This window comes from Oryx dammah, unplaced genomic scaffold, assembly GCF_014754425.2.
Source record: "Oryx dammah isolate SB20612 unplaced genomic scaffold, SCBI_Odam_1.1 HiC_scaffold_16, whole genome shotgun sequence".
Lineage (NCBI taxonomy): Eukaryota > Metazoa > Chordata > Mammalia > Artiodactyla > Bovidae > Oryx > Oryx dammah.
In genome coordinates, this window is record NW_024070200.1 from 16,521,670 (window position 1) to 16,533,279 (window position 11,610).

Below are 11,610 nucleotides of genomic sequence, written 5' to 3' on the forward strand. Positions count from 1 at the left end.
TTTTTGGACATTGAAGTTGTTTGATTTACTTTCTTAAACATAACTACATGATTTTCTTTTCAAAATAACCATGCACAATTGAAAAAGTCAAAGTAAGAAGGCCATTATGGTGGCAAACAGCCATAAGTTATGAAACAACAAATAAATTACCTATCTTTCAGGAAAAAAAAATTCTTAAAATGGGTTAGGCACTGAAATTATGTGTCAGGTTTTTTTTTCTTCCTCTTGAGATAGTTATTGCCTTCACCTAATAGCTACCATTTGTTTTGTGGAATGCATGAATAGTATGTGAAATGGAAAGCAGACTACTGAATTTATTTAACAAACTTGCCAGTATTCCTTGGAAGGAATTAGTTTTAAAAGTCTGTTTAGTTTTAATTCTATGGTAAATAATTTTCAGAACCAAATGCTTCATCAATATTTCAGGTTTCACCTAAGTATATAAAATAATAATTATTGTAATGTAACTTGCATAATTATTTGGTGCATATACCTTGGAAATTTAATATGATTTTACTGAGGGAATATGACATGTAAGAAAAATTATATATATTAATTGACATACATAATTATATAATTGATCAGAATATCCTGATGGTTCAATCCCAGATATATAGTAAGTGATTAAATATAGTTGTTCAGCTAGAATAATACTGAGTTATAAAAACTACTTTAAGTTATTTGAAGCCCCAGAAACCATTTTTGAAACAAGATTGCATGTGTATTTTTTGTGTATGTGAGAGAGTGTGTATTTTTGTGTGTCTGTGTGTATGACATTGTCTCCCTACTATACTTGTGAAAAAGTTTGCTAACCACATTCACTTTTGATCTGACAACACAGAAGCTGAGTGACTTTCAAAATATAAGGCACATAATATTACTCTTGTCCCTACTTTCTTCAGTTTAACTCTTAATTTGGCAATGAAGGGTTCATGATTGCAGCTACAGTCAGCTCCTGGTCTTGTTTTTGCTGACTGTATAGAGCTTTTCCATCTTTGGCTGCAAAGGATGTAATCAATCTGATTTCAGTATTCATCATCTGGTGATACCCATGTGTAGAGTCATCTCTTGTGTTGTGGAACAGGGTGTTTGCTATGACCAGTGCACTCTCTTGGCAAAACTCTGTTAGCCTCTCAGTTTAGTTCAGTCACTCAGTTGTGTCTGACTCTTTGTGACCCCATGGACTGCAGCACGCCAGGCTTCCCTGTCCATCACCAACTCCTGGAGCTTGCTCAGACTTGAGTCCATCAAGTCAATGATGCCATTCAACCATCTCATCCTCTGTCTTCCCCTTATCCTCCTGCCTTCAATCTTTCCCAGCATCAGTGTCTTTTCCAATGCATCAATTCTTCGCATCAGGTAGCAAAAGTATTGAAATTTCAGCCTCAGCATCAGACCTTCCAGTGAATATTCAGGACTGATTTCCTTTAGGATGGACTGCTTTGATCTCCTTGCAGTCCAAGGGACTCTCAAGAGTCTTCTCCAACACACAGTTCAAAAGCATCGATTCTTTGACCCTCAGATTTCTGTTAACGTTTACCCTGCTTCATTTTGTACTCCAAGGCAAAACAGTACTGTTAATCCATGTATATCTTTACTTCCTAATTTTGCATCCCAGTCTCCTATGATGAGAAGGACATCTTTTTGGTGTTAGTTCTAGAAGGTCTTATAGGTCATCATAGAACCATTGAACTTCAGCTTCTTCTGCATTCGTGGTTGCAGCATAGACTTGGATTACTGTAATAATGAATGGTTTCCCTTGAAAATGAACAGAGATCATTCTGTCATTTTTGAGATTGCATCCAGGTGCTGCATTTGAAACTCTTTTGTTGATTATGAGGATACTCCATTTCTTCTAATGGATTCTTGCTCACAATAGTGGATAAAATGGTCATCTGAATTAAATTCACCCATTCCAGTCTATTTTAGTTCAGTTATTCCTAAAATGTTAATGTTCACTCTTGCCATCCTCTGTTTGACCACTTCAAATTTATCTTGATTTGTGGACCTAACATTCCAGGTTCCTATGCAATCTTGTTCTTCAAGATTCTTGAACTTTACTTTTACCACCAGACACATCCACAACTGTGTATCATTTCCCCTTTTGCTTATCCTCTTCATTCTTTCTGGAGCTGTTTCGTCCCTTTTTCCAGCAGCATATTGGATACCTTCCAACCTGGGGGACTCATTTTTCAGTGTCATATCATTTTGTCTTTTTACACTGTTCACGGGGTTCTCAAGGAAAGAATACTGAAGTGGTTTGCTATTGCCTTCCCTGTGGGCTATGTTTTGTCAGAACTCTCCACTGTTAAAATTCACTGTAATTTTAGTGAGCATCAGATATGTTTTCAATATTTTCTCTTAGATCATATAATATATGTTCCCTAATGATGTTAAATTCTGTGTAAAATAGTTCCAGTAATTTGCCCATTCATGGATTTATTTCTGTTGACTATTTTTTACCCTATATATGGATTTAACATTTTCCTGCTTCTTTGCTTTTATTATTTGCCAGAATCATATGCCAAACAAAAAATGGATAATTTTTTATATTTGTTTGTATTCAGAAAATGACATACAACTAAATTGCAAACATCTATGTCAAAATATTTATATGAGAAGAAATCCAGTCAGACCCATAGTGAAATCTGGATTTTGTTGCAACTTTTTTTATATTTAGTTCAACACTGGCATTAAAAATTATTAAGACAGGATCACTGCTTCTGTTTAAGTAGGATCTGCATCTTTTCTGTGGTGAGTTTTCATAGAACTCTTTATACTTTGCTTACAAGCTACTATATACATTGCAACCAACTCATTGGTTGGTTTAGAATCTTTCTTTCTGATATATAGCATGATAGCTAGACTTCGGAGTTCTTGAAAATTTTCTTTACACAGAAACAAACCTTGAACTCCTTGGTGCTTTGGAATTTCTCTTTGTTTTGCTACCTTCTTCCGTCACCCCACTTATCTTTGTCCATGGTAGTGTACTTTAGGAAAGTCTAATGTGCCTTGGAAGGATGTCTCTCATTTCTTCTCTCTCATTATCATCCTTCAAGTGACATGAAGGATCCCAGTGCCTCAGGGATAATTTTGATCAGCCTCAATCTTTTGTGTGTCTGCAGCCTTGTATTCAGTAGGAACACTGTGCACTTTATAGAAGAGTTATCTTGTAGCTAGATCTCCAGAACAGTTTCCGGCCTACCGAGGTTATACCATATGCTCTGAAAACATCAGTGGAAGAAATGGCAGGTGCCAGCTCATCGTGTAATTATGGCTCCTTGGGTTTCCAAGTCATCCCTTTTCTTTGACAGTGGTTAAAAGTTGGGGTGATTTCTCTTTACCACTGTTCATGTTGTATTCCCTCCTCCTTTTCTTGCTGACCTTTTAGGTTTGAAAACAGCCATGTGTTGCTTCTAAGGGCTTCCCTGATGGCTTATATAATGGAAAGATATGATATTGCTGAAACCTTAATTCATTTAGTTTCAGCAGTTCAGTTCAATTGCTCAGTCATGTCACACTCTTTGCGACCCCATGGATTGCAGCTTGCCAGGCTTCCCTATCTATCACCAACTGCCAGGGCCTATTCAAACTCATGTCCAATGCATCAGTGATGCCATCCAGCCATCTCATCCTCTGTCATCCCCTTCTCCTCCTTCAGTCTTTCCCAGCATTAGAGTCTTTTCCAATGAGTCAGTTCTTTGCATCATGTGGCCAAAGTATTGGAGTTTCAACTTCAGCATCAGTCCTTCCAATGAATATTTAGGACTGATTTCCTCTAGGATGGATTGGATGGATCTCCTCGCAGTCCAACGGATTCTCAAGAGTCTTCACCAGCACCACAGTCCAAAAGCATCAATTCTTTGGCACTCAGCTTTCTTTATAGTCCATGTGTCACATCCATACATGGCTACTGGAAAAACCATAGCTTTGACTAGACAGACCTTTGTTGGTAAACTATTGTCTCTGCTTTTAATATGCTGTCTAGTTTGATCATAACTTTTCTTCCATGGAGCAAGCATTTTTTAATTTCATGGCTGCAGTCACCATCTGCTATGATTATGGACCCCCCCCAAATAAAGTTTGTCACTGTTTCCCCATCTATTTGCCATGAAGTGATGGAACCAGATGCCATGATCTTAGTTTTCTGATTGTTGAGTTTAAGCCAACTTTTTCACTCTCCTCTTTCACTTTCATCAAGAGGCTCTTTAGTTCTTCTTTACTTTCTGCCATAGAGGTCATATCATCTGTGTATCTGAGGTTATTGATATTTCTGTTTGCAATATTGATTCCAGCTTGTGCTTCATCCAGCCCAGCATTTCTCATGATGTACTCTACATATAAGTTAAATAAGCAGGGTGACAATATACAGCCTTGACATACTCCTTTTCTGACTTGGAGCCAGTCTGTTTTTCCATGTCCAGTTCTGTTGCTTCCTGTCCTGCATACAGATTTCTCAAGGGGCAGGTCAGGTGGTCTGGTATTCCCATGTGATCCACACAGTCAAAGGCTTTGGCATAGTCAATAAAGCAGAAGTAGAAGTTTTTCTGGAATTCCCTTGCTTTTTTGATGATCCAACAGATGTTGGCAATTTGATCTCTGGTTCCTTTGGCTTTTCTAAATCCAGCTTGAACATCTGGAAGTTCATGGTTCACGTACTGTTGAAGCCTGACTTGGAGAAATGAGCATTACTTTGCCAGCCAGTGAGATGAGTTTAGTTTAGCTTTTTTTTTTTTTTTTTTTGAGTGCTTATCATCTTGTTTGCTTTTAAATACTGAAATTTTCTATGTGACTTGTTCTCATTGGTGAAGTGATAGTCATCAGTGAAGTTCTGCATTCTAATTGACAGTGGAAAGCCATGAAATCTACTTTTAATTGTTCTTTAGGTTAAACTTAATTTTGAAGTAGAATAAGAAAGGACACTCCTTCTGAGTTACAGAGGACAGAAAAAAATCACTGCCATCTGTTTAATGATAGTAGGCATGATCACTTCACTCTCTCATGTATGTCAAGTGTAATAAAATAAAGTTATGCTGGCTAATGCACAGATGATCTCTCTTTAGATGAATGATTTCCAATTGAATAATGTGCAAAATCAACCTTCCTCATAATGAGCATAGAAAATATCCATTAAATTTTTGCTATATAGCAAGGGACTGGCTAAGGGATTAGATCAAAGGAAAACCTTACACAGATATTTAATAAAGAAAAAAAATGCCACCACATATGTAGTATTAGTCCATTCTACTTATGGGTATTCAAAAAGCTAAAATGTTTTGAAGGACTTCTTTGCTCTTTAACAATAATTAATTAAAAGTTCTATATATTTAAAGATGTTGAAATTTTCTCCACTGGCATTTATCATATAGGTTTATCATTTAGGCTTTTTGTTGTGATTAGTCAGACCATCCTGTGGATAGGATAGAAGCAAAATTCCTAGAGGGAAATGGAATTTACATATACTTTTCAATATACTGTTATCAAAAATGGGAAGAGCATATATATCCTTTCTTTTTGTGTGAAGGAAATACACTTCTATAATTGTTTGTGCTATGAGCTGAATTCCCTGAATTTTTGGTTGTTACATTTTATATAGGATATAATTTTTACTAAAATGAATGATAATGTGTGCTTATTCAGATTTGGATTTTGGCAGGTATTCTGTAGGAAATGACTGATGTGGATCATTTTCAGGGAAGCAATTGGCAATATTTGTTGCCAATGATAAAATTTGAATGTTAAAGTGAAAATTTGAATTTAGGAAAGCATACTTGGCACTGTGTACTTGTAAGCTTACCAATCTTAAATTACTTTAAAATGAGATTGTAAGTGATTTTAAAGAATGTGATTATATCAAATAATAAAATATTTCAATGTATGAAAACTTTGTACAACTCTGTGAACTAATATTTTCCAAACGATCAGTGCATGCTGCTGAAAAATAATATACCAATTAAAGATCTATTCAAAGTGTAAGATAGACCAATAAGCTATAATTTAATATACTATAAAAATTTAATCAGTATGATTCCATTTTCTATACTTCAATAACATTTAATAAATGACCGCTTGTCAAATTTTATGTATTATCTCAGTATATTCACAGAGACATTCTGTGCTTTTGCAACTATGTATTTTTTCAGCACTTTTATTGAGTTATGATTCTCAGATGAGAAGTATGCATATTTAAACTGTTCAAACTAATATTTTGATATACATCTATGTTGTGAAATGGCCAATATCAAAGATATACCAAGTCTTTGATTTTGATCAGACATCTCCCTCAAGGAAATCTGTTTCAAAGTTACAATGACAAAAAATACAAATCTGTAAGTCTGTTTATTTTGTCATTAATTGCTATATAATAATGAAATTATAATGTAAACTTAAACATAACATATTGCTGAGTCTAGGCAGATGAGTAAATATTTATTATGACTGGGATCTTAGATTTTGGCATGGGGGAAAGGAGAAAGAAATATTATATAAAGTTAATAAAAATCCTATAAACTTAAATTTGAATTGGAAGTATCTGTATGAACTCATGAAAATTGATTTTGGAAAAATTAGGACTTTGACTTTCTTTTAATAACCAGCAGACTAACCTGGCTTGGGGTGGGGGGACACATATAACTCAAAAGTTGCTAGTTCTAAATGTCATTATCTATTTGTGAGCTAGTTGATTTTTTAAGGCTAGAACTGCAAACATTCAGGATGAGGCTATAATATTTTGTAATTATCATAAGCAAGATGCTATTAAACATTGTTAAGCATTTATCAGGTTGACTCAGGAAACAACTTGAAAGGGTTTCCTGGCCAAAGATGGGTATTTGTAACATTGGTAATTTAACTGCATGACAATAGAAGGGGAAAAGTAGAAGCAGTGACAGATTTTATTTACTTGAGCTCCAAAATCAGCCACAAAATTAAAAGACACTTGCTCCTTGGAAGGAAAGCTATGACAAACCTAAACATCATATTAAAAAGCAAAGGCATCACTTTGCTGACAAAGGTCCATCTAGTCAAAGCTATGGTTTTTCAGTAGTCATGTACAGATGTAAGAGTTGGACCATAAAGGAGGCAGTGTGCTGAAGAACTGATGCTTTTGAACTGTGGTGCTAGAGATGACTTTTGAAGTACTTGAACAGCCAGGAGATCAAATTAGTCCATTCTAAAAGAAATCAATGCTGAATATTCATTGAAAGGATTGATGCTGAAGTCTAACCTCCAAAAATGTGGTCACCTAATGCAAAGAGCCAACTCATTGGAAAAGACCTGATTCTGGGAAGGACTGAAGGCAAAAGAAGAAGGTGCAAGAAGCATCAAGATCTTTTCCAATAAGTCAGTTCTTTGTACCTGGTGGCCAAAGTATTGTAGCTTCAGCTTCAGCATCAGTCCTACCAGTGGATATTCAGGACTGATTTCCTTTAGGATGGACTGGTTGGATCTCTTTGCTGTCCAAGGGACTCTCAAGAGTCTTCTCCAACACCACAGTTCAAACACATCAATTCTTCAGCACTCAGTTTCTTAATGGTCCAACTCTCATATCCATACATAAATACCGGAAAAATATTTGGTATTATTTTTCCAAATAGCTTTGATGAGAAGATATTTGTTGGCAAAGTAATGTCTCTACTTTTTAATATGCTGTCTATCTTGGTCAGAGCTTTTTTCCCGAGGATCGAGCGTCTTTTAAATTTATGGCTGCAGTCAGCATCTACAATGATTTTGGAGCCACAAAAAAATAGTCTCTCACTGTTTCCATTGATTCCCCATCTGTTTGCCAAGAAATGATGGGACCAGAAACCATGATCTTAGTTTTCTGAATGTTGAGTTTTAAGCCAACATTTTCACTCTCCTCTTTCATTTTCATCAACAGGCCCCTTTGTTCTTCACTTTCTGTCATAAGGGTGGTATCTTATGACAGACATATGTCATATGACATTGGCATATGACATATGACATTCACATATGTCATAAGGGTGGTATCTGAGGTTATTGATGTTTCTCCTGACAGTCTTGATTCCAGCTTGTGTTTCATCCAGCCCAGCATTTTGCAAGATGTACTGTGCATATAAGTTACATAGGCAGAGTGACAATATACAGCCTTGATGTACTCCTTTCCCAATTAGGAACCAGTCCATTTTTCCATATTCAGTTCTAATGGTTGCTTCTTCACCTGCATACAGGTTTCTTAGGAAGGTAAGGTGGTCTGGTATTTCCATCTCTTGAAGAGTTATCTGTGTTGTGATCCACACAGTAAAAAGTAAAAAGACTTGGCATAGTCAATAAAGCAGAAGTAAATGTTTTTCTGAAACTCTCTTGCTTTTTCTATGATCCAGTGGATGTTGAAAATTTGATCTCTGGTTCCTCTGCCTTTTCTAAATCCAGCTGAACATCCTGTAGTTCATGGTTTATATACTGTTGAAGCCTTGCTTGGAAAATTTTGAGCATTACTTTGCTAGCCTCTGAGATGAGTGCATTTGTGTGGTAATTTGAAGATTCTTTGGCATTGCCTTTCTTTGGGATTGGAGTGAAAACCACTGACCTTTTCCAGTCCTGTGGCCACTGCTGAGCTTTCCAAATTTGCTGGTATATTGAGTGCAGCATTTTCACAGCATCATCTTTCAGGATTTGAAATAGCTCAACTGGAATTCCATCACCTCCACTAGCTTTGTATGTAGTGATGCTTCCTAAGGCCCACTTGACTTTGCATTCAAGGATGTCTGGTTCTAGGTTATATCACACCATCGTGGTTATCTGGGTCATGAAGATCTTTTTTGTATAGTTCTTCTGTGTATTCTCACAACCTCTTCTTAATATCTTCTGCTTCTGTTAGGTCCATACAATATCTATCTTTAATTTTGCCCATCTTTGCATGAAATGTCCCCTTGGTATCTCTAATTTTCTTGACAAGCTCCCTAGTTTTTCCCATTCTATTGTTTTCCTCCATTTCTTTGCATTGATCACTGAGGAAGGCTTTCTATCTCTCCGTGCTGTTCTCTTGAACTCTGCATTCAAGCTGGTATATCTTTCCTTTTCCCCTTTGCCTTTAGCTTCTCTACTTTTCTCAGCTATTTATAAGGTCTCGTTAGACTATCATTTTCCCTTTTAGCATTTCTTTTTCTTGGAGATGGTCTTGATCACTGCCTCCTGTACAATGTCATGAACCTCCATGCATGGCTCTTCAAGCACTCTGTCTGTCAGATCTAATTCCTTCCATCTGTTTGTCACTTTCACTGTATATAATTGTAAGGGATTTGATTTAGGTCATATCTGAATGGTCTAGTAGTTTTCCTTACTTACTTCCATTTATCTCTCAATTTGGCAGTAAGTAGTTCATGATCTGCTGCTGCTGCTGCTACTGCTAAGTTGCTTCAGTGGTGTCTGACTGACTCTGTGCGACCCCACAGACAGCAGCCCACCAGGCTCCCCCATCCCTGGGATTCTCCAGGCAAGAACACTGGAGTGGGTTGCCATTTCCTTCTCCAATGCATGAAAGTGAAAAGTGAAAGTGAAGTCGCTCAGTCATGTCCGACCCTTCGAGACTCCAGGGACTGTAGCCTACCAGGCTCCTCCATCCCTGGGATTCTCCAGGCAAGAACACTGGAGTGGGTTGCCATTTCCTTCTCCAGTGTTCATGATCTGAGGCCCAGTCAGTTCCTGGTCTTGTTTTTGGTGCCTGTATAGAGCTTCTCCATCTTTGGCTTCAAAGAATATAATCAATCTGATTTCGGTATTGACCATTTTCGGTGATATTTATTTTAGTTCATTGATTCCTAAAATGTAGATGTTCACTCTTGCCATCTCCTGTTTGACCACTTCCAATTTACCTTGATTCATGGACCTAACATTCCAGGTTCCTATGCAATATTTTTCTCTACAGCATCAGACTTGCTTCCATCACCAGTCATGTCCACAACTGAGTGTTGATTTTGCTTTGGCGCCATCTCTTCATTCTTTCTGGAGTTTTCTCTCCACTCTTGTCCAGTAGTATGTTGGGCACCTATGGACCTGAGGAGTGAGTCTTTCAGTGTCATATCTTTTTGCCTTTTCATACTGTTCATGAAGTTCTCCAGGCAAGAATACTGAAGTGGTTTGCCATTCCCTTTTCCAGTGCACCACATTTTGTCAAACTCTCCCCTGTGACCCGTCTGTCTTTGATGGCCCTACATGATATGGCTCATAGTTTCATTGAGTTAGATAAGGCTGTGGTCCATGTGACCAGTTAATTAGTTATCTGTGATTGTAGTTTTCCTTCTGTCTGCCCTCTAATGGATAAGAGGCTTTTGGAAGCTTCCTGAGGGAGAGACTGATTGCGGGAGAAACTGGGTCTTGTTCTGATTGGTGGGGCCATGCTCAGTAAATCTTCAGTCCAATTTTCTGTTGATGGGCAGGGCTGTGTTCCTTCCTCTTGTTTGACCTGAGACAAAACTATAGTGGAGGTAATGAAGATAATGGCAACCTCCTTTAAAAGGTCCCGTGTACCCACTGAACCAACTCAGTGCCCCTGACTCAGCAGCAGAAGGCTGAGTAATAAAGAATTGGTGCTTGTGAAGTGTGGTGTTGGAGAATATTCTTGACAGTCCCTTGTACAGCAAGGAGATCAAACTAGTCATTCCTAAAGGAAATCAACCCTGAATATTCATTGGAAGTTCTGATGCTGAAACTGAAGTTTCAATACTTTAGCCACCTGATGTAAAGATCCAACTCACTGTGGGAAAAAACAAAACAAAACAAAACTGGTGCTATGAGAGATTGAGGGCAAGAGGAGAAGAGAATGAAAAAGGATAAGGTGGCTGGATAGCGTCATTGACTCAGTGGAGATGAGTTTGAGCAAACTCCACAAGATAGTGAAGGACAGGGGAGCCTGATGTGCTGCAGTCCATGGCGTCACAAAGATTCGAACACAACTTAGCAATTGAACGACTCCATTTCATTGGTCTAAGACTGTTACTGGAAGTAGTACTATAAACTCAAGTTTTATTAATGTAAACTCATGTTTGTATGAGGGACTTCCCTGGTGGTTCAGATGGTAAAGAATCGGCCTGCAATGCGGGAGACCCATGTTTGATGCCTGGATTGGGAAGATCCCCTGGAGAAGAAAATGGCAACCCACTCCAGTATTCTTGCTTGAAAAGTCCAGTGGACAAAGGAGCCTGGTAGGCTACAAACCATGGGGTCGCAAGGGTCAGACACAACTGAGCAACTAACACATACACACGTTTGTGATTTTATATTATCAACAATATAAACTCAGTTAGCCCTGTCTGTTGAGAAGGCCTAGAAGATGTGACTCCACAGTAGTAATTTGTATGCCTAGTCTTGGTTTCTAAGTATTTTGGGGCTGGTGCACTGGGATGACCCAGAGGGATGGTATGGGGAGGGAGGTGGAAGGGGGGTCAGAATTGGGAACACGTGTACACCCGTTGTGGATTCATGTTGATATATGGCAAAACCAATACAGTATTGTAAAGTTAAAAAAAAAAGGAAAAAAAAAAGAAATAAAGAAATTTTGAGGTTTGCTTAGAAAGTGACTGATTCTAAGGATGGCATAGGGATAATACAAGATGATCCTGAATTATTTTGTATTGCCAGAAAACCTGGACA